This window comes from Symphalangus syndactylus, chromosome 12, assembly GCF_028878055.3.
Source record: "Symphalangus syndactylus isolate Jambi chromosome 12, NHGRI_mSymSyn1-v2.1_pri, whole genome shotgun sequence".
In the NCBI taxonomy this organism is placed as follows: Eukaryota; Metazoa; Chordata; class Mammalia; order Primates; family Hylobatidae; genus Symphalangus; species Symphalangus syndactylus.
Window position 1 is genome coordinate 57704523 of NC_072441.2, and position 23294 is coordinate 57727816.

Here is a 23294-nt window from a genome sequence, read left to right on the forward strand (position 1 = left end):
GTTTGTGTCTTTTCAAAATTTAAAGGTTGAAAGCTAATCTGCATTGTTATCATACCAAGAGGTGAGGCCTTTGAGATATGACTAGGTCATAAGGACAGATCCCTCATGAATGGAATTAATGCCCTTATAAAAGGGGCGTGGGAGAGCTTGTTTGACCCTTTTATCATGTGAAGACTGAGCAAGAAGTCACTGTCAATGAAGAAAGGGTACTCACCAGACATTGAATACTTAGCTTATAAACTATCCAGTTTATGGTATTTTTGTTATATCACCTAAACAGACTAAAACAGATATCAAGGAGAAAAGTAAACATCACTGAAAAACTTTACCTTCTCCTCTGAGGAAAGGATTTGTGTGTTATTGTTTGTATACAGCATAGTTATATTAGTAATAATTTTGTCTTATTATATTTATTTGGAGATTAAGTATGGTTTGTAGAGATGTGTATGGATTCCAAGTTGATAAGGGGTAGACTTGTGAGGGTTAATTTTATGTGTTAACTTGATTGGGTCACAGGATGCCCAGATATATACCTAGTTATTTTTGGGCGTGCCCATGATGTTGTTATCAGAATAAATTAACACTTGATGAACTGAGTAAAGTACATTGCCTTCTCCAATGTGGGTAGACATCATCTAACTTGTTGAGGGACAGAATAGAATAAAAACACAGAAGGAGCTCAGTTCTCCCTTCCTTCTTAACTGTGCTGAATCATCAGCCTTCTCTTGCCTTTGAACTGGTACTTGTGGGGTGGGGGTAGGGTGGAGGGATAGCATTAGGATATATACCTAATGTTAAATGAAGAGTTAATGGGTGCAGCACACCAACATAGCATATGTATACATATGTAACTAACCTGCACGTTGTGCACATGTACCCTAAAACTTAAAGTATAATAACAAAATTAAAAAAAAAAATCCTGGTAATAAGGCTGTTGAACTTGGACTAGAATTTTTACCACTGAATTACCTGAGTCTCTAGCTTACAGGCAGCAGAGTGTAGGCCTTCTTAGCCTCCATAATTGTGTTAGCCAATTCCTTAGAATTAATCATATATAGGATATATTTATTCTGTTTTTCTTGAGGACTCTTTTTGTCCATTTATCTAATTCTGTAAAGAAAATAGCAAACTTTAGTTTGCCTGTCTCCTGAAGTATAATCTGCTCTCAAATTCCAAACATTTGTTTTATATTCCTTAACCTTGGACTATGCTGCATTATAATGATTTGTTTTCCCTGCTCTTTTCCATTTCTTCCATTCTCTGTACACAACCAATGACTATACCAAAATTAATTAGTATCTGGATTTTGAGGGGATGTGGTGCAAGTGGGGAGGCTGGCAAGAAAAACATGTTTTAGTTTAATCTTTTTATACCCTCTTAAATGTGTATGAAATACACAAAACAATTTGGAACTACCATTGAATCAAATAACTATTTTATATTACAGAAAAAATAAGCAACATTTAACTATTACTTTATTACTCTAAAAATATAAAATATAAAGTTTTGTTTACACTGTTTTAGTGTTTTATGTTTTGTCTCACATGGCATTAAAAATATAGGTTGGAAAATGATCTCTTTCAGAAAAATGGAAGTCTAGATGCAAAATATGTAACAGATGAGATCACTGTGATAAGAACTACATGGCTTATCAATGTCCTTTCATTCAAAAGTTATTAGCATTTCATTACTTTGTAACTCATCAGCATCTCCAAATCATATAATAATAATTCCACAGGATATAAACTAGAAGTTGACTTGTGATTAACTTTTGAAACTTAGAATATTCATGAATTATTCTGTTACTATTCTTATGTATTTAAAACTGTCCTAATAACTGCTTTGGAAAAATAATTGATTCAGTCATTCAATCTGAACATGCATTTGATGGTTATTAAACTCAGACACATGTCTACAGAATTCAAATACCCAATCTCCATTAAAATTAAAAAATGACATCAACCTCTAATTCATAACATAATTGTACTATGTTTTGACAAGTGTATCATCGTAATTTGAACATCCGGTTTGAATGTGCAACTGTTTTTTTCAATAGCTAGGAACATATTTGTTCCTTTATCAGATAATTTGCTTATTACAAATGTTCTATATGCCTACAATAAAAAATGCTCTCATAAATTCAAAAAAATCCCAAACAACTTGAAAATGTGGTTCTAATACTAAATATACAATTTTTTTAATGACTGGGGTACTCCTCATGGGTGAGGCTATTGCTAATATGTTGACTAGTGGCAGATAAAGTGATATGGGGCCTAGTAATGGGGCTGATAGATTGGGAAGAGAATGTTGGAAAGGAGGTTCTCCCCTTGCAAGACACCATCCTGCTGCTATGAACGAAATGTGGGGATGAGACATGACTACAAGACTGTCCCTTTGGCTCATTAATTATAAAACTCCAATTTTCCTTTGAAGAATTAACATACAAGGAACTAATTCACTCATTCATTTATTCATTTATTCAACAAGTATTTTGGAGTACAAATAATGAATAAACACGTGCTAGATAATGTAAATGCCATTGCCAGAAATGGATGAGCTAAAAATGATTCATGCCTCATGGGCTTCGTTCCAAAAAGAGAGACAGAGGGAACACTTATTATACAACTAATTACATGGTGATAAGAAAAATGAAAAAGTACAGAAAGCTGTGACAGCATTAGAAAAAAGCCCTGATGCAGTCTGTGAAAGAAGGGGAGGTTTCTTTGTGGTAGTATTATTCAATCTGACATTTAAGCGATGATTAAAGGGGAGTTATGTGAGAAATGGAAGAGAAGTAGAGAGAGATACAGGTTGAGGACCATTTCCTACAAGGACCCCAGAACTAGAAGAGATATTTGAAAAACTGAAAAGATGGTCTTTGTGGCTGGATTACTGAGAATTGAGGAAAGAATAGTTGAAGATTAGGCTTTAAGAAAAGGAGAAGCCAGATAGCACAGGTCCTTCTAGGCCACATTAAGCATTTTGTATTTTATTCTAAGAAAAATTAAAATGTTTTAATGAAGCCTAGCTGTATCATACTTATGAAATACACGTGACCCATTAATTGTCTTTATTTCTTTCATTGTTAACAATCAAAACTTATTTGTCCAGAGCAGTGTTGATGGATGGCCAGAGCAGCGCGTATGACACTCACCAATTTGAGGATGGAAATTCTGCAGGTTTATGAAAGGCAGTAAAATCTAGAACAATGGTCAACATTATGCAAATATGCTTCTGCCCTCTACATAATGGAAGGATTCTGATAAAATCATCTTCCCCTAGGTGGATGACTGGTCTTCAGGATTATAGTACTGGAGAATGAGCACTGGTAGTAACATGGCAAGTCAGTGAGAGGAGGGCCTGGTGGTTGAGACTCTGCATAGTCTGCACCCCTGGAACTAGTATTTCTTTTTTATGCTTACCTGAAGAAAAATGCTGATGTATTTTACAAAATAATCTTTTCATATTATCTTATTACAAGATTTCTCTGCCTTAACACTTAGATTTGATAACTATATACATGAGACACAAATATCCTTTTTAAATTTTTGTTATACTTTAAGTTCTGGGATACATGTGCAGAACGTGCAGGTTTGTTACATAGGTATACACGTGCCATGGTGGTTTGCTGCACCCATCAACCCGTCATCTACATTAGGTATTTCTCGTAATGCTATCCCTCCCCTAGCTCCCCATCCCCCAATAGGCCGTGGTGTGTGATGTTCCCCTCCCCGTGTCTATGTGCTGTCATTGGTCAACTCCCACCTATGAGTGAGAACATGCGGTGTTTGGTTTTTTGTCCTTGCGATAGTTTGCTGAGAATGATGGTTTCCAGCTTCATCCATGTCCCTTCAAAGGACATGAACTCATCCTTTTTTATGGCTGCATAGTATTCCATGGTGTATATGTGCCATATTTTCTTTACCCAGTCTATCATTGATGGACATTTGGGTTGGTTCCAAGACTTTGCTATTGTGAGACACAAATATTCTTATCTGGTCACAAATTAGGAGGTCCATTAACATATGTCTTCTTCAACTTCTTGTTAATCCTTCTTTGTTTTTAATTTTTTTCAATGTCTGATTATCCTATCAAAGCATTATTCATAGATATCTCACCCCAGGTGCTCTCTCCTTTGAGATAATGCTAAATATTTAATTGTACCAGTTGGTGTTCTAAGTCCTAATATTAGGTGTTACTTTCTCCACTTTCATTTAAGATTATGCAAAAGTGGGATTTCAATACTGTTGTACACTTCTGGCCAGTGCAAAGATATTGTAGAGTGTTATCTGTAAATCAGGCTTCGGTATTTTTCTCATCAGAACACTGATCACAGAGCTTATTAATGGTGCCATATATGAGTTTTGAGGTAAGACATAGTGGGGCAGTTGAAAACAAACTGTGTTAATCAATTTCTCATGTAAATTGCTTGTGCTGGTTGGGACCTGCTTGAAACGATCTCATATATACTACTTTTTCTTCATCATAAAGTACTGCTGGGAATGTCTAAATTTATTGCCAAAGAGAATGCAATAAAACCTAAGACACTGTGTGTAACTCAGGTTGGACAAACATCTCATACCGAATGGTTAAGCATTTTAGTTTACATCATCATCCAGAAATAGGAAAAGAAATATTTCTTGAAAAGGAATATAGTTAATTATTAAGAAAGCACAGCTTTTCTTCTATTTCTTTGGGGGGTACCTCTGTGCCTCTTGCATTGGGCCTTGCTATAGAGTTAAACCAAATCTGTCTCTGCCGTAAATACTTATGTAACTCTAGACTTGTGGGTTTGTGAGATAGTACATCTGTATACACTGAAGCCTATCCACCAGTAAGCTTTCTGGGCTACTTCAAAGTTATCCTTCTGTAACTCAAAGTGGGTCAAGGGGAGTGCCACATAGAAATGTTGCCCCAAATTTCTTTAAAATCTGGGAAGCAATGAGTGCTTGTTTTATTGTTCTGAAAAGTAATGTGGCCAGGTGGAGTGGCTCATGCCTGTAATCCCAGCATTTTGGGAGGCTGAGGTGAGAGAATTGCTCGAGCCCAGGAGGTTCAGACCAGCCTGGGCAGCATGGCAGGACGCTGTCTCTACCAAAAATAAAATAAACAAAATTAGCTGGGCTTAACGGTGCATGCCTGTGGTCCCAGCTGCTTGGGAGGTTGAGGCAGGCAGATCACTTGAGTCCAGAAAGTCGAGGCTGCAACCAGCCATGTTAGCACTGCTTTACTTCATTCTGGGAGAAAGAGTGAGATCTTGTCTCAAAAATAAGTAAATACAATTTAAATTAAAAACATGCAGAACTCTGCTATTTACTGTGGAGCTGATGTCTCAAACTTTCTAAGATGACTAGATTCCGAGTGACTTCATTGGCTTGGCAAATACTAGTTTTCATGAGAATGATCTCCTGTCTTCTGGAATGTAAATGAATTACCACAGCATCTAAGACACCTGCTATCCTCTCCTTTTCAGGTGCCATTGTGATAAGAATATTTGTGTAACTTGGGGATGACCTTTGAAATAGTGAGATTGTCAAGGTCTTTTCTTGACTATAAGATGGTCAAGTTCCTTAACAACTTAATGTTTGTTCAGAACCCAAAATTTAATGCTAAAGTAACACGTTGTAGGTAGAGTACTGCTGATTTTGCCAGATAAAATAGAACTGTTTCCAATTTTAATGATTTCTGGAAAATAATTTTGTTTATTGTGAAATCAGAAACTGCACCAAGGGTTTTGCTTCATTATTCACCTTAAGATAATTGCCACGAAACTTTTACATCTTTATTAATTTTTAAGAGAATATGTATAAAACAGCAGTGACAAAGTCAATTAAAGCAGTGATTTTAAAAAGTGATAATCAACTCATTTTTATCACCCATTTGTTTTGTCTCCCAGGAATAACTGATAACTAAAACAGGATATGAGTATTCAATCGAACACCATTTTACAAAACTACTTAGGTCAGCTCCTTTTGTTTCCTACCTCTTGTGTAATAACATCATCATATACCCCTAGTAATGAAGCGTTGAGAAGGGCATATCACCTCTGTAGTATTCTTCCCTAAAACGAATAAGGTCAATATAATAATGAGAAAGCGTCAAGCATGAATTGTGGGACATTCTACAAAGTTATTGATCAATGCCCTTCAGAAAATGTCAATGTCATGAAAAGCAAGGAAAGACTAAAGAACTGCCACAGATTGGATGAATCTAAGGAGAAATAATTGAATGTGGAATCTGAATTGTATCCTAGAACAACAACAAGAAACAGACATTGATAGAAAAATTGGTAAAATTTAAATAACATCTATAAAGAGTATTGTATCTATAGTAGCTTTAATTGTAGTATGCTTACATAAGATGTTACTATTAGGGGAAGCTGGATGAAGGATACAAAGGACTTCTTTTTACTACTCAATCGAAACTTTTATTGAGATAATTTTAGATTCACATGTGTATGTAAAAAAATAATATAGATGCTACTTTTACATTTTTTTCCAGTTTCCTCCAATAGTAACATTTCTGAAAGTTGGGTATAATATCCCAACCAAAATTTGTACTGATGCAATCTACTTACCTTCTTTATTTTACTTTCACCCATTTGTGTGTCTGACTTCTAATTCTTTGGGTATTGTTCTAATTGTAAAAGTATTTCTTCCTTAACTACAAATCTAGAAAATTGTGTAAGAATAGTAGATTAATTTTAGGATAAACTAGGCTTTCATTGAGGAAAACTTCATTCAATCCTCATTTATCACTTAGTGCTTAAGCTACTACTGTGACTAAGGAAAGGAGAGTATGTTGTAGTTTTCAGATTAATGAAACTTAGGACCTCTGTCAACATATACTCAAAAGATCTAAGTGTTTCATTCTCCAAATTGCATAGTTATTTCTCTCTTTGGAGAAGGCAAGAAAGAAGATTCTGAGAATGTATTTATCTTATTGTAGGTCTTTCTGAGCCTGTAAAATAAGGAGTTCAGAATTAATTTGACAGTAATGATTCTATTACTTCAAATCAAGCCTCCACTTCCGAAGCCTAATTTTATTCTATTTTAAAAATATCTAATAAGTGGATTATTAGCAGGTTGCCAATCATGGTCTAGGTGCTATTGAAGACTCCTGAATATGAGAGATTTCTGATTACCACATTGGCCCTGCTGTTCATTGTACTCATTTGCCCTGGTCATTGAGTGTCACCACCTGCCCTGAGAACTTCACAGAATTCTGCAATGCCTATTAAAGTAAATGAGCCATTTTCAACTGAAGTGTATTTCAAGAGCATCAATATATTAAATAATTTATGGCATATATATTTATTATTGGCCACTATTGAGATTGGTTCCCAATATACCAAGCAAACAATTAATAGTTTATTCTGATGAATTACTAGGAAACAAAAGAAGGAAAAAAATATGCAAGTATAAATAATAAAGAAATGGAGAAGTTGGAGTGGATTTACGATTTGTAAATAACCTATTTTACATTTATAACCCCTCTTATGACCCTGAAGACATGTACTTCACCAACACATTGAAAAATGCATTGGTAAATAACGTGTTGGCATACTTGAAAATAATTTTAATAGCTTTGGAAAGGACTTATTTTATGTGGGTGAGAAGGGCAGTGCAGTGTAGCAATTAAAGGAGTAGTAACTCTAAGCCCTAATGACCTGTTTCATACTCACCACCTACTAGCTTTGCAAATGCACAAACACTCAATACCTCTATCCCCTCACTTGAAAAATGAGTATGAGACTGATAAGTATTTAACAGGGTTGCTATTAATGTCACAATTGCACCTTCTGCAATCTGAAACCCTTACCTGGCTTCTTAAAGCCTGGACTCAATGAGTGCCACTCTCACTGCTAATGATATACAGTGCTTGACATTATTATTCCTACTTTTGAAATTTTATCATTAATACTGTATTTAAAATTTCTGAGTTTATTTGTATCTGATTAGTCATACCTTGTCCCCATGTTCCTGTTCTAAAACCCAGAGTAGCCTATTAAGTAAATTTCCCATCTTTTCAGTTTCTGTAATGAGTTCTCCTTCCTATCAAGTTTTAAGTTACACATTTTAAATAAAGTTTAGATGATTGTAAGACAAGAAAATAGCACATCTCTCCTTTAAAAGTGCAGCCAACTGTACTAGTAGAGTAAACTTCTGATTATATTTTCTCTCCTTTGGTTCATCATTGTATAAAAAATAATTTGTTAGTCAACTTAAAATAAGTATTCCAACCCACATGGCAATTAAAAAACATTGTGAAATAGGCTAATGTGACTCCACCTCAAACTGAAAAAATTCTGAGGTATGGAGAAATGTCAAAGTAAATGTCCTTATAATGAAATGACTTTCTGTTTCTTTCTTTGGTATATTTCTCAACTCAACAGTCACTATCTACTATAGAAACCAGTAGCTATCTATAATTATTTCTAGGCAAAACAGAGACAAGCCAAATGCAGAGCTGTGTGTGCCAAGTAAGAACACAATAAATTCATATTAATAAAAGTGTTGCAAATTATTTATATTGAACTTACCTTATGAACTGTAAGATTTTGTTATTTTCTAGTTTCAGAATGATTAACTTTAAATTTTAATAGTATAGATTTTTTAAGTCAAACTTAAAAATTTAAATTAGCTGTCCAGATGTGTTTTCAGATGTGCATTCTTGTGCAGCAGATGTGTTGTTTGGTTTTATATTCAAATTTGAAGTTATATAGTCACAATGTAGACGGTCTGTAGAGAATTGTATATTTTAATTAAAAATAGTTTCATACAGAAAATAACTATTTCATAATTCAGTTGATTGGTAAATTGTAATTTTGTAATTTCTGAAAAACAGCCTCACCTGTTCTTTCTTTGATGTTTCATTTCATATCACCATACAGCAATTGCAAAATCACCTGTGATATAAATATAAATCCCCTACATGGAATAGAGAACTGTTACCTAACTGATATCCTTATTTCCATTCTTGACTCAATACAATCCATCCTCCATACAGAACCAAATTAAGCTTTCAAAATATAAATCAGATCACATTTGTTTCTATTTGATCATTTTTCCATTGAAATTAGAATCAAATTCCAGTATCTTGCTCTGATTCACAAGACCCTCATAGACTTCCCCCTTGCTAGTTTCTCAAGTCTAACTGGTGTAACTCCTACCATTATTTAATACACTCCTTTCAAATTATTCTTTTTTCAGTTTTTACATTGATTAAATGTTATTAACGCACTGAATGTCTTTGCACATATCATTCCCTTTACCTAGAAAAAAAACCAATGTAACAATTATTTCTATTTTTGTATACCTAGCTCCTTTTCAAACATCAAGTAGATATAAATATTGCCACCTCTTCCGTCAGTCTATTTTTAAATTATTGATACCAGCTTATTTAAATTAATAACATTAAATTAATTTTCTTTAAATGTTCATTTTCCTAAGATCTCTCTCTAGATTTGAAGTTTCATGTGATCAGGTACTATACTCACCATGCTCACAAGTTTATAAGAAGTACCAGCTCAAATATCTGGTACATAACAGATATTATATCAATATTTGTTGAATTATTGGGATAAATACATTAATGAATAATGCTCCATAATTGAATCCTCTAATTTGTATAAATTTAGATATACATGTATGTATTAGTATTTGTCTTACTTTAGTCATTTCAGTCTACATAAGTACATCTAATGACTTCACACACGTTTTAAATAACAGACTAAATCAGTATCTTCAATGGTTTTACAAATCTCCAAGAGAGGGAATTGTGTTCCTCGGAAATCAGGTTGTGCCTTTTTATCAATAGCAGCACATATATATTTAAAATTTATATTAGTATTTATGTATAGGCATATATAATGATACATATGAAGACAGTGAGACATGAAAGCAGAGAGAAAAATATATTCAAACTTGGTTTACAGATGAGTAGATATTGTGTCTACATTTGCAGATAGTGCTTGAAGTTATAACCTAAAGTGCAATTTTATTAGATGTATAGCATAAGTTTACCAATGTAAAATTTTAATTAAAACTTATATGGTAAAATGACATGGGTGTAGAGTTACATATATATATATACACACACACACAGACATATATGTCTGTGTGTGTGTGTATATATTATATATTTTTAAAGTATAACCCAAAAGTATGCTTATTTGTGTTCATTCTGTTAATCACAAACTGTTGCATATATACACACACACACACACGCACATTCCGTTTGGAAACACTTCTTTTTTTGCTCTGTGCTATGTGAAGAAAACACAAATAAAAAGACATTTATCTTCTAATATTATAAATACTAAATTATAGTGAGGTAGAAAGAATAAAAAAGAAAAGAGTATCAAAAAAGACTTGTTTAATCAGATAGTAGGTTCACCTTGAAAAATACATAGGAATTATTCTGTAAAAGAGAACAAAGGCAAGGTAAGTCACATGTTTGGAAGACACAAGATTGTTTGACAGGGTCAGAGTTGTATGCAACAGTTTGTGATTAATAGAATGAATACAAATAAACATACTTTTGGGTTACACTTTAAAAATACTTCATTTTAAATTAAACTACTTGTATCATTATTAATTATTATAGTAACTTTTAAAAACAGTAAAATATTCCCCTATTCTATCACATTTTATGTGTCTAACCACATTAAAAGCTAAATGGTACAGATTATTACTCCTACTTTACATATAAGGAAGAAAAATGTAAATAGAAAATTTACTATAAATCTCTGACAATTTGACTGACAGCTCAGATATTATTCTTTATTAATATTTGCTAAAAAGTATTCAAAACCAAAACACATTTTCCTAAAGCTCAGTAAAATGTTAATTTAAAATAATTTTACATTTAAAAAAGGACAAATGAATAAGCAGTCTGTTTCACTCAAGTTTCAGTATAAAAACCTGCAATATATGAAGAAACATAATTTACCTTGACACAACACCATTATTTGTTAAGATAAATTAATAAACAGCACGTTTGGCTGCAACCAATCTATCCAATTGTTGTCATAGTTGATTAGAATATCTGTCTAAATTGTAATAAACTGTGAATGTGTTAATATATGATAGTGCCTTTTGTTTATTTAATGTGAAACAATTACCACTTATTCATTCCACCAATCACGATTTTCCATGAGTGATTCTACCTCTTGCTTACAGTGTTCAAATGAACAAGACCATGAGTCACAATTTATTGTTGCCCAAAGCTATTATTTATTCTGAGTTAGAGATATTGAGGTGATTTAAATAGGTAATGTGCAATCTCACTAATCAGGTTTTTTCTAGAGATGTATGTTTAGTAATTTCAGAAAGCAAAAGTATCACAAAGGAAGATAGCATACATGGAATCTTAGCGTATTATATTGGCTAACTGCAACAATATTCAATTCAAATTTTCCATGAATATTATTTCTAATAATATTATTCTGTACCTTATTTTAATTATTTGTTATTATAAGAACTTCTCTTTCACAAATCAGTTGTGGTCAAGCTAATTGAATGTATATTTTATGAATAAGATTACCACATTAATTATAAAATCCATTCTTACTCTGTATTAATTTATCACTTTTTAGAATTCATTTTCTCTCATTACTTGTCTGGTTATTTGTTTTTATTTTCTGAAGCCTAGGTATTTTCATTTTTTATTAAATAATTATATCTACTATGACTAAATTAATTTTCTCATATCCATTTTTTATGGATAGTTTAGAATTACACAATTGTTTGTTGTTTTTCAGACTTTGAATTTACATATTATGTTTTCTTCATAAATTCCATGCTATAGCAATGCATTTCTTTCATTCCATAATTATAAAGGATTTCAAACGTTTTTGTAATATATGTGGAACATTTACTAACATAGAAGGAAACATGCTGCAGAGGAAGTAAACATCTTGCTTTCTTCAAGTAACAGTCATAGTTTTCCAGTGGTAGCTCTTCCAATGCATTCAGAAATGTGGCGGCTCATTAAAGTGCTTATAATCTTTTTGAGCTAAAAGGTAAAGTCAAACTAAGATATTTTGGAAACATTGATATGTAGAATATTATTTTTTTAGGTATGAGGCTACAAATGATATACCATGGCAATAGGTCCTTTAAGAAATAGATTGAATTGTGTAGAAATGTTTTCATCAAAAGTATTTGCCTTTTTGCCTAGTATTATTAACATCAAATGTAAGTACAAAGGCTCTGTTACTGAAACAAGTCTACAGTTATCTACAGAATACAAACTAGTAGTGAATATGAGGAGATATTCATTGACACCACATATTTTGCATATTTTTCCTCTATAAATTAACATGTCCCAAAACGTGTGATTTTAACTTGCTGTTGATATGAACAAAACTCAGTAATACTTTTTTATTCCTATCAAGATTCTTACTATATGTTATTATTACTTATTCACAGAGCAACTTCAGTGTTTTCAAAGAAAAAAATTCTGTTTTAAAGAGGGCTTTAAATATATATGTCTATTGTGAAAACATACAGGAACAAAGAATACCACAATGAATTTTAACAAGAGTGCTTTCTGAAACTAGATTTGTTAGAACGTATTTTTAATAAAATTTTTATTGTGTGAAATAAATATGTGATGTTAGTGATTTTTATTGTTTAAATCTGATGGGTTTTAAGAATTAATAGTGTAATGCTTTAGTATTTTTAATTATTATTACTCTTAATAATATATTTTCACTTGTCTTTACTCACACACACACCTACACCCCTTATCATTGTCAAATGTAGTATTTCACAACATTCTTAGTTGGGTTATGCCATCTTGCAATAATTTACAAATGTTTTAAAGAATAAATAGATCAATCAATGGTATGTCAGTAGTTCATACACATTGGATTTAAACCCTAACATGAACCTAATATATTAAATTATACATATTCCTAATATCATTGATAGCATTCTTGATTTCTATATACTACACTCAATTTATTTTGCTTTTAGCTGCATTAGCATTTCTCTGAGCTTTTTGTCTTATGTTTTTGCTTCTTAAATTAGTAAATACATTGAAACAATTGTTCCTACAGCAAGCATACTATGTAGGTTTGCACTTGCTTTTAAAAATAATCTAGACAAATAGAAGGATGATCATTCCAGGCCTAGAGTTAATCAGAAAGTCCAATATATATACAATTCATTTTTTCTAGAATTTTAATTAATTAAGTGCTTCCTAAGAACATATTGAGTAATATTATGGTTTTTTTTTATTATTATACTTTAGGTTTTAGGGTACATGTGCACAACGTGCAGGTTTGTTACATATGTATCCATGTGCCATGTTGGTTTGCTGCACCAATTAACTCATCATTTAGCATTAGGTATATCTCCTAATGCTGTCCCTCCCCCCTCCCCCACACCCCACAACAGTCCCTGGAGTGTGATGTTTCCCCTCCTGTGACCATGAGTTCTCATTGTTCAATTCCCACCTATGAGTGAGAACATGTGGTGTTTGGTTTTTTGTCCTTGCAATAGTTTACTGAGAATGATGTTTTCCAGTTTCATCCATGTCCCTACAAAGGACATGAACTCATCATTTTTTATGGCTGCATAGTATTCCATAGTGTATATGTGCCACATTTTCTTAATCCAGTCTATCGTTGTTGGACATTTGGGTTGGTTCCAACTCTTTGCTATTGTGAATAGTGCTGCAATAAACATGCGTGTGCATGTGTCTTTATAGCATCATGATTTATAGTCCTTTGGGTATATACCCAGTAATGGGATGGCTGGGTCAAATGGTATTTCTAGTTCTAGATCTCTGAGGAATCGCCACATTGACTTCCACAATGGTTGAACTAGTTTACAGTCCCACCAACAGTGTAAAAGTGTTCCTATTTCTCCACATCCTCTCCAGCACCTGTTGTTTCCTGACTTTTTAATGATCACCATTCTAACTGGTGTGAGATGGTATCTCATTGTGGTTTTGATTTGCATTTCTCTGATGGCCAGTGATTATGAGCATTTTTTCATGTGTTTTTTGGCTGCATAAATGTCTTCTTTTGAGAAGTGTCTGTTCATGTCCTTTGCCCACTTGTTGATGGGGTTGTTTGTTTTTTTCTTGTAAATTTATTTGAGTTCATTGTAGATTCTGGATATTAGCCCTTTGTCAGATGAGTAGGTTGAGAAAATTTTCTCCCATTCTGTAGGTTGCCTGTTCACTCTGATGGTAGTTTCTTTTGCTGTGCAGAAGCTGTTTAGTTTAATTAGATCCCATTTGTCAATTTTGGCTTTTGTTGCCATTGCTCTTGGTGTTTTAGACATGAAGTCCTTGCCCACGCCTATGTCCTCAATGGTATTGCCTAGGTTTTCTTGTAGGAATTTAATGGTTTTAGGTCTAACATTTAAGTCTTTAATCCATCTTGAATTAATTTTTGTATAAGGTGTAAGGAAGGGATCCAGTTTCAGCTTTCTACATATGGCTAGCCAGTTTTCCCAGAACCATTTAGTTTTAAAAAATAATGAATTAGAAATGTACTTTAATGTCTTATATAAAATATCAAAGAAAGTAAAGAAGAAAAAAGAAACACATGGTATCAGACAATGTTTACATGAAACTACAATGTGAGAGTACATTGCCAATTAACTCTTCATCCGATTCTCAAGAAAAATAATAACAGAGTGTCCTACAGAAGGCTCATGTCTACAATATCTTGACTATGCCACATTCTGCTCTTCAGGCACTCACTTTCCTGATATTTAGCATACCGACACTTTAAATTGTGTATTCTTCACGGCTTTACTAAGAATACCTGAGGACAGGTGCCATATACTCAGAAATTAGTACAACATCAAAAATTTAGCACTTACTGAAATAATATTTTTGAACACTTAATTCAACATTAATGAACTGACTTCAACGTTGTTGACTAAGGATAGCTATATCTGTCTTAACAGAATGCTTTGAAGAGATCTTGTACATGTAAGCCAATCTAATATATCCCTTGAGTCTTCTTTCTGACAATTGTTCCTCTGAGTTGCATGTTCCCACTTATGATCTCTGTTGTGCCTTTGATAACAATTTTATCTGTTAATGCCATTGTCTACATATACGTACTGCAGATACTTAGATTAATAATACTATCTGCAAGGTTCTTCACAAAGAATTCTCTTTGTGTTTGGTATTTAGTTAGTTCTAGGCAAGCTCCATTCTTTTTAGGATCTTATTTTATATACGTAAAATAATCAGGCTGGGTGCAGAGGCTCACGCCTCTAATCCCAGCGCTTTGGGAGGCCAAGGCGGGCGGATCAGGAGGTCAGGAGATCGAGACCATCCTGGCTAACACGGTGAAATCCCGTCTCTACTACAAACACACAAAAATTAGCCAGGTGTGGTGGAGGGTGCCTGTAGTCTCAGCTACTCAGGAGGCTGAGGCAGGAGAATGGCGTGAACCCTGGAGGCGGAGCTTGCAGTGAGGAGAGATTGCACCACTGCACTCCAGCCTGGGCGATAGAGCAAGACTCCGTCTCAAAACAAAACAAAACAAAAGAAATCAGATATTGTTAATTGAGGAAAGATACAGATTTTAAAACAAGGGATAAAATTAAACTGGAACCTAATTATTAATTTTGCTATAGTTAGAAGCTCCCATGTAGTTATACCCCAATTGGCACTTCTTAGTCCCAATGAGTCAAGAAAGACTCCAAAGATTTTGCTCTGAGCAATAGGGAGAATTAAATTGCTATACATATTGAGATTTTGAAGACTGTAAGATTAGTAGGTTTGGAAGATAAAGACAAGTTTGATTATAGATGTGTTCATTTTGAAACACTCTGGATTTTCAAATTGAGATATCAAATAGGCAACTGTATCTATTATTTACATTTAGATAATGCTATGCTGGAAATATAACTTCCGGAAACATCAAGTTTTACATAATTAAACTTATAGTACTAGATGATCTTAGAGGAGTTATTTGTAAAAAAAAAAAAAAAAAAAAAGGAAAGGATTGTTAAGGAGGAAAGAATAAACTTCTGGGAAAGTCGAGGAAGGCTCAAAAGAAATGTCATCTAAGATAACATGAAGAAAGATTTTTTTTTCCAGAGGAGGTGATATTCTATGAGCAATGTTGTGGATAAGTGCAGATAAGTACTGGAAACTCATGATTGGATTTATTAATCTGAATGTTATTGATGACCTTAGCAGCTGTACTTTTGATGGAGTGATGGAGGTGATTAGAAGGAGTCTGAGAAAAATGAAAGAAAATGAAGATGCTGAAATCAGAGTATTGCCAGCTCTTTGAAGTATTTTGTTAGATAGAAGAACAGAGAACTAGGATAGAAACTGGAAGAAAATAATGGGATCACTTTACAAGAAATATGGCATATTTCTAAGCTGATGGTTAAGATCCAATTGTGATGGAAATGATGCTAATGCAGAAGATGCACCAGACAACTGCAGAATGCCATTTTGATAATATTTTATTATTATAAATCATTTTAAAGTCCTGCTTAAAATTATCAATAATTAAATGCAAAACCAAACACTGAAGTCTCTCTTTATCTTCCTGTTTTGAATTTAAGTAAAGCAGAATGAATGGAGCAAAGAAATGCCTGAAGAAAAATGTGGTCCTTAAAACATATACACATTGCCGTGGCTAAAAATATTCTCTGTTACTAGATAAAGGACACAAATGTTAACATAAAACTGATATATTAATTGTTTATTTCTAAACATTTATATTATAACATGTCACAAGATTATTTATCTCTGCAGTATCAATTTCAAAGTATTAAAAAATAAGGATTGTTTAAATGTACAACATACTGGAACTTTTGAAGATATATACCCAATATGTGAAGCAAACAGTAAAGATTTATGTTATTCAGTGGCATAACATGAGTGAAGTTGACGTTTTGGTTAATTAAAGATTTTACAACAGCTCAGTCATCTGTGCTTAATGAACTTTTTGTCCAAGACACTTATAAAATTCACATCTACTAGAAGTGTCTGTTAGAGGAGTAAAGATGGTATTAGGTCCATCACAATTCAGTTTGCAAGTTTTCTTTCGGTTTCACTGGTTTTATCTTTATGATTATTAACTAACATTTAATGAGCTCTCACTATATGCCCAGGTTCTATGCTAAAAGCTTTTATGTATCCCCTAGTTTATGATGTGGGGGATGGGGAAGGTTAGTGTTTAAGGAAATGTCCTAAGTCTAAGGTTATATTTGTAGTTTCTAGCAGATTTGAAATTGAAACCCAAGAATCTTTCTAAAATCTGAATGTTCAATCTGTTTCTCATGAAGTAAACTAGGAATGAGAAGAACTAAGGAAATTATTTAACTATGCTTAAGAGAGGAAACTAATTTTTTTCCTTTCAAGTTAATTTTAATTATGTACTAAAACAAATACACTGATAAATTCAGAATCATTTGAGTATCCTAGATGTCATTTTATGGCTCAGAGTAGAAGCTGTTCCTTGCATGAGACGGAATGGGAAGGTACAACATTAGATGAATGAGAGGAAACGACTTTGGGGTAACCACAGGGATGAACTCACTCTGTGAACCTACTTGGATGCTGCACTCACCGCAAGATTTGCACAGACTCTATCTGCCCATGTCTCTAGCAACTACCTCACTTTAGATTTTTCCCCTCTCAGGCATCTCTCCTCTATCTAGTGCCATAGCTCCAAATGCATTATTTTAATAAATGTTGATGTAGAACCTCTTACATTTCAGACGTTCTGCTAGACACTGGGCATACAAATTGAGTATGGCACAGTCCTTGCCTTCAAAAATACATATATTGTACTAAAGAAAATACATTGGCAACAATAGAAAAAAAAGTCACCAAATGTAAAGAGATTCAAGTAAAATAATACAGCCACTAATATTATTAATGTTTGACTTCATTTAGATGCTTGCGAATGGAATGTACTTCAGCATAAGAAAAGTCTTCATAAACAAAGTGAGAACCACATAAGGACTGAAACAGAAAAATATTGATAACATCAAAATTAAATATTTCTGTTTCAGTGAAGAATGCCTTGGACAAAGGCAAAACATAGAATAGAATATAATGAGAGCACAGAAACTAGCAACCACCCCCACAAACAAAACAACAAAATGGATAGTATTCAAAGGGATACTAGAATTCAAAAAAATGTATAAGGTGACCTCTAATCTCATTTGTAATAAGGAAAATTTAAAATGAAATAGCAAATATAAGGTAATCAGAAAGGCAAAATTAGTAAGCTGCATAAGGCAAATATTGACCTGGAATATAGGAATAGTGGAATCCTCACACACTACTCATGTGAGTGTGGAAGGTGAACCCATTCTAGATGGCAAATTGTCACTGTGTATAATTAGTCAAATTAGGTATAAAACAATGGTGTGATCCAACAATTCCGCTTCTGGAGACTTATTTCGAAGAATCCCCCACATGAGTGAACATGGGTGAAGATGCTTATTTCAGTATTATTTCTGGAAGTAGAAATTTGTAGGGAAGTTTGGTGTTTATTGCTTAAAGTGGAAATGCCTAATATATATTAGATAGAAACCACGGAGTACTATGAACAGTTGGAAGTAACATAGCAAATGTACATACAAAAAAGCAGATACAACCCAAAAACCTGTTATTATTTGAAAACAGAACAGAATGTCATATAACCAAAGAGCATTTTTATAAATTAAAAGTAACCTTAAAGGAATTATAATCACTGTCTGTGATGAAAGAGAAGAATAGAAGTAAGAAATGGGGACATAGAGTAGTAAATAAACGAGTAAATCAGAATGTTGCTTATGTTCTTTGACCTGGAGCTATAGTTACTACAACTCACTGCTTCTGAGGGCCTAATAAAGGAAGGGAAACAAATTAAATGGAATGTGTTATACGATTTATAGATTTTTTTAGTAGCAGGTATAGTTTGGGCTTTTTAAAAGAGTGTATTGCATAAAATTACATAATGTATTTAATGCCTCATTAAAAAAAACTAAATATTAAGCAATCAAGAAAGAACATCTAATTAGCTGTACAATCATCTGTAATAACAATGAAATTGGATTACCTTCAGGATGTAGGCATTCTTAGACCCTGATGCACTTGTACAATTAGTCTGCCACAGTGATCTCAAAATCCCACAATTACATATTTTGTATAGTGATCTGTTATCTTCAGTCTTATATTCCTGGATTTTGCATTATATAGATAATGGGGACAAGGACATATTCTTTTTGAATACATGTCAATATTTGAGATAATAAAATACTGTACCAAAATTTGAGATAGAGCCAATACAGGGGAGTAGAAATATATTAAACATTTCTGCTTCACAGAGGACAGCCCATTGACTTGTAATATATTAATTATTTCAGGAAAATTTCTTTTAAATATTAAAAATTATAAGTTCCATCATGAATGAAAGCCCATTGTGGCAGAATTGTAAGGTCATGGGTGACCCTGACCTGAGATTTCCAAGCAGACAAAGTGCACATGAATTCAATGTTTTCTAATATTATAGTTATAGCAGAAATGAAAGCACATAGCTAGAATATTCCCAAGACTTATATATTATGCAAGCAGCATAGAACAATGATTATAAATTCCTTCTAGACATAGCAAAACCTGACCCTACAAATCTGCCTTTACTATGGGTAGCAGAGGGGTTAGGGATATAAGAAATTTTCCTAAATTACTTCCCAATGTCTTGATAAATGATGTCATTCATCACCACAAATGTGGATTAACTGAATGGAATTAATTATTTTGCAATCATGATTTCTTTTAAAGATCAAGGTCATATTATTACATCAGCAGAACACTGACCACTTATGAATTATTCCTGATGAGACATCCAATTCTTAAATCTTGAGATAGAAGTCACTGGTGGCCTATTAACAAATATAGATTATAAGGCATTTCATATATCACAGTTACTCACAGGTCCTACATAATGCCTCTGTGAACTATAATAATACATATGGCTTAGGAAACTAATCTCTAAGGAATATTAAACAACTGCATGGCAGAGTAAAAGAATTTTTTTATGTGATTATATACAGTTTAGTATTTAACATTTACAATCTCTATAATGATAATTCTTCATATCTTGAGATCATAGTTTGTCTATACCTATTGCTTTGTTTTACAAGTGCAAATGAGCTTATCATAGTTTGTCTATACCTATTGCTTTGTTTTACAAGTGCAAATGAGCTTAATTGGATATAAAAATCAGACAAAAGTAAATTAATTGATTACCAATTTCCAATTTTGCATGTGAAGTCACCTGGCATGGTCATTTTTTATTTTATAATTGTAAGTTATGACATTATGAGAATCTTAGTATTTAGAAAAATGTAAAAAATCAGAAAAGTAGTCTCCAAGGTGAATAGGATTTCACCAACTCAATTAATTATAAACTGAAAATTCTAAAGGTTTATATGTTCTAAATCCAAAAAGATAAACCTAAAACAATAAGTATCCAATTATATTAATGAATTAGTAAAAGATAGCTATTACAAATTGAGTTTCTAGGCTTTATATTTTTTAAACACAAGGTGTATGTGTCTGTTCTTAGACAAAGACTACTAGCACTCTAATACTGTTTATTGTACAATACTTCTTCAGTACTTTCTTAGCAAATAGATGATCAAACATGGATATCTACTTTTCTGGATCTCTTGTATTTTACACTGAGTAGGAGACCTTCCCTGGTTTTTTAAGAGCAAAATTATTTTTACTTATTATTTCAAAAATATTACACCATAAAACTCAGGACTCTGAAGAAATGATTAGAAAATCCTTTTGAACAGAACTACCATTTACAAAATTTGCAAACCATAAATTTTACATTTGTGTTATATTAAATAAATGTTAACACATATATTATGTAAACAGCATTTTTCCCTGACTGGATTATAATGTGTGTTTATAAGGATTTATGGCTATACTGCAAAACATATTGTAAATGTATACTTAAAGGGTCGGCGTAAAAAAGGGAAACATCAAAAAAGTATAAGTATGTATGCGAAAACGTGTATTAGAAAGAGAGCAGAAGTAATTTAATAATGTATGCCTTGATGAGAGTTAAATTATTAAAAATCACACTACTACTATTAACAAATAAAAACATAAATGTAAAATATTATTTAAAAGCCTAAAATGCATGAAAAAGCTGAAAATATGGTGATGAATTAATAGGCTAAAGTGCAAGATAAAACAATAACAAAAACGTGACATTCTAGGAAAATTTGTCATTTGGTTTTGAGGGACTGAGAAAAAAATGAACACAATACAAAGTCCAGGCTCTACCTAAATTTCTTATGAGATCAAGGTGATCTCATCATACTCTATTGCCAGATAGAAAATTAAATTATTTTTGGAGGCTATTAATGATCTAGCATGCAATAAAATTATATGCCAAGAAACAAGACCAAAAAACAAAAGACATTGCAGAAAATAGAAACAGAGCCATATCTAGATATACTCACACAAATTATAACTAATAGACCTTCCCCAAGAAAAACAAGATAGAATATTTTACATGGAAATCTATCAGTAAAAATTCTAATATTAAAACATGAAATAACAAGTCAATACATGTGTGTAACAGTAGCTTAAACACAGCAGTGAAGAGGACTGTTGTAATAAATGATAGGTTAATAGAAAATATACAAATTGAAGCTTGGAAAAGACACAGGAAAAAAAAAGTTTAAAAGGCATGTACAGCATGAATCTAAGATCTAAGTTATGTGTGATTGTACTCCCACGAGAGGAAAAAAAGTGTGAATCAGATGTGGTAACTGAAAGCAAACACTGGCTGAAAAGTTTTTCAAAATTGATGTAAAACATCAACATTGAGCCACAGATTTGAGAACTCTATGATTTTCAAGTAGTGTAAATACAAATAAACCACCAATGGACAAATAATAAAAGTACTTACAAACTCAAAACAAAGCAAACATATTTAATTAAGGTGACTTAAAAAAATACAGCTATGCGATCTGCTATACGGGAGGGCTTTGTGCACGCTTCGTGTGATTTCTCTCCTACATGTACTATGATGCTTGTAAGAAAAAGAGTCATAGACGACGGTTATCCATAAATTAGAATTAACCCAGTGTCCACTGATAGTAACATTGGAGTATAAAATTATAAGAATTATTGATAAATTATGAAATTATACTAGATTGGAATATAATACACAGTTGAAATGCAAAAACTAAAATCATATGCCATATGGGTCATTTGCAAAACACTAACATAAAAACTGTCTTAGGTGGATTCTATTTATATAAAATGTAAAAGCAGATCTTTTTTTAATAGGTTTTTGGGAAACAGGTGATGTTCAGTTAAATTCTTTAGTGGTGATTTCTTATTTCTTTAGTGATTTCTGAGACTTTGGTGCACCTGTCACCCCAGCAGTGTACACTGTACCAAATAAAAGGTTAGAAATGATTATCACATTTTATGGGAAACAAGGAGGAAGATGTGATGAAAGAGGTACAAGAGATGAGCTTTTGGAAATATTAGCAATGTTCTCTTTCTTGATCTGAGTACTGGTAACACGCTCTTCACAATTAATTGTTAAATTGTGTAATATATGTTTTAAACACTATGTATGTATATGTATGCATGTGTGGAAGTTCAAAGTGAAAATTATATTTTAGGCCGGGCGCGGTGGCTCACGCTTGTAATCCCAGCACTTTGGGAGGCCGAGGCGGGCGGATCACAAGGTCAGCAGATCGAGACCACGGTGAAACCCCGTCTCTACTAAAAAACACAAAAAATTAGCCGGGCGTGGTGGCGGGTGTCTGTAGTCCCAGCTACTCGGAGAGGCTGAGGCAGGAGAATGGCGTGAACCCAGGAGTCGGAGCTTGCAGTGAGCCGAGATCGCGCCACTGCACTCCAGCTTGGGCGACAGAGCGAGACTCCGTCTCAAAAAAAAAAAAGAAAATTATATTTTAAAATCTATAAACTGATATTCATTTTATATTGCTACCACAACAAATTATCACAAACGCTCTTTCTCACGTGTGGGAGCTAAATATATATGTATGTCATGAAAGTAGGGAATAGAATAATCATTATCAGAGCCAGAAAAGATAGTGGGGGAGAGGCAATACAGAGGTAGTGTGTATAAAAATACAGTTAGAATAAATAAGATCGAGTGTTTGGTGGCACAATAGGGTGACTATAATCAACAGTAATTTATTGTATATTACAAAATAACTTGAGGAGTGGATTTGGAATGTTCCCAGACAAGGAAATAAATGTTCGAGGTGATGGATATCCCAATCCCTGATTTGATC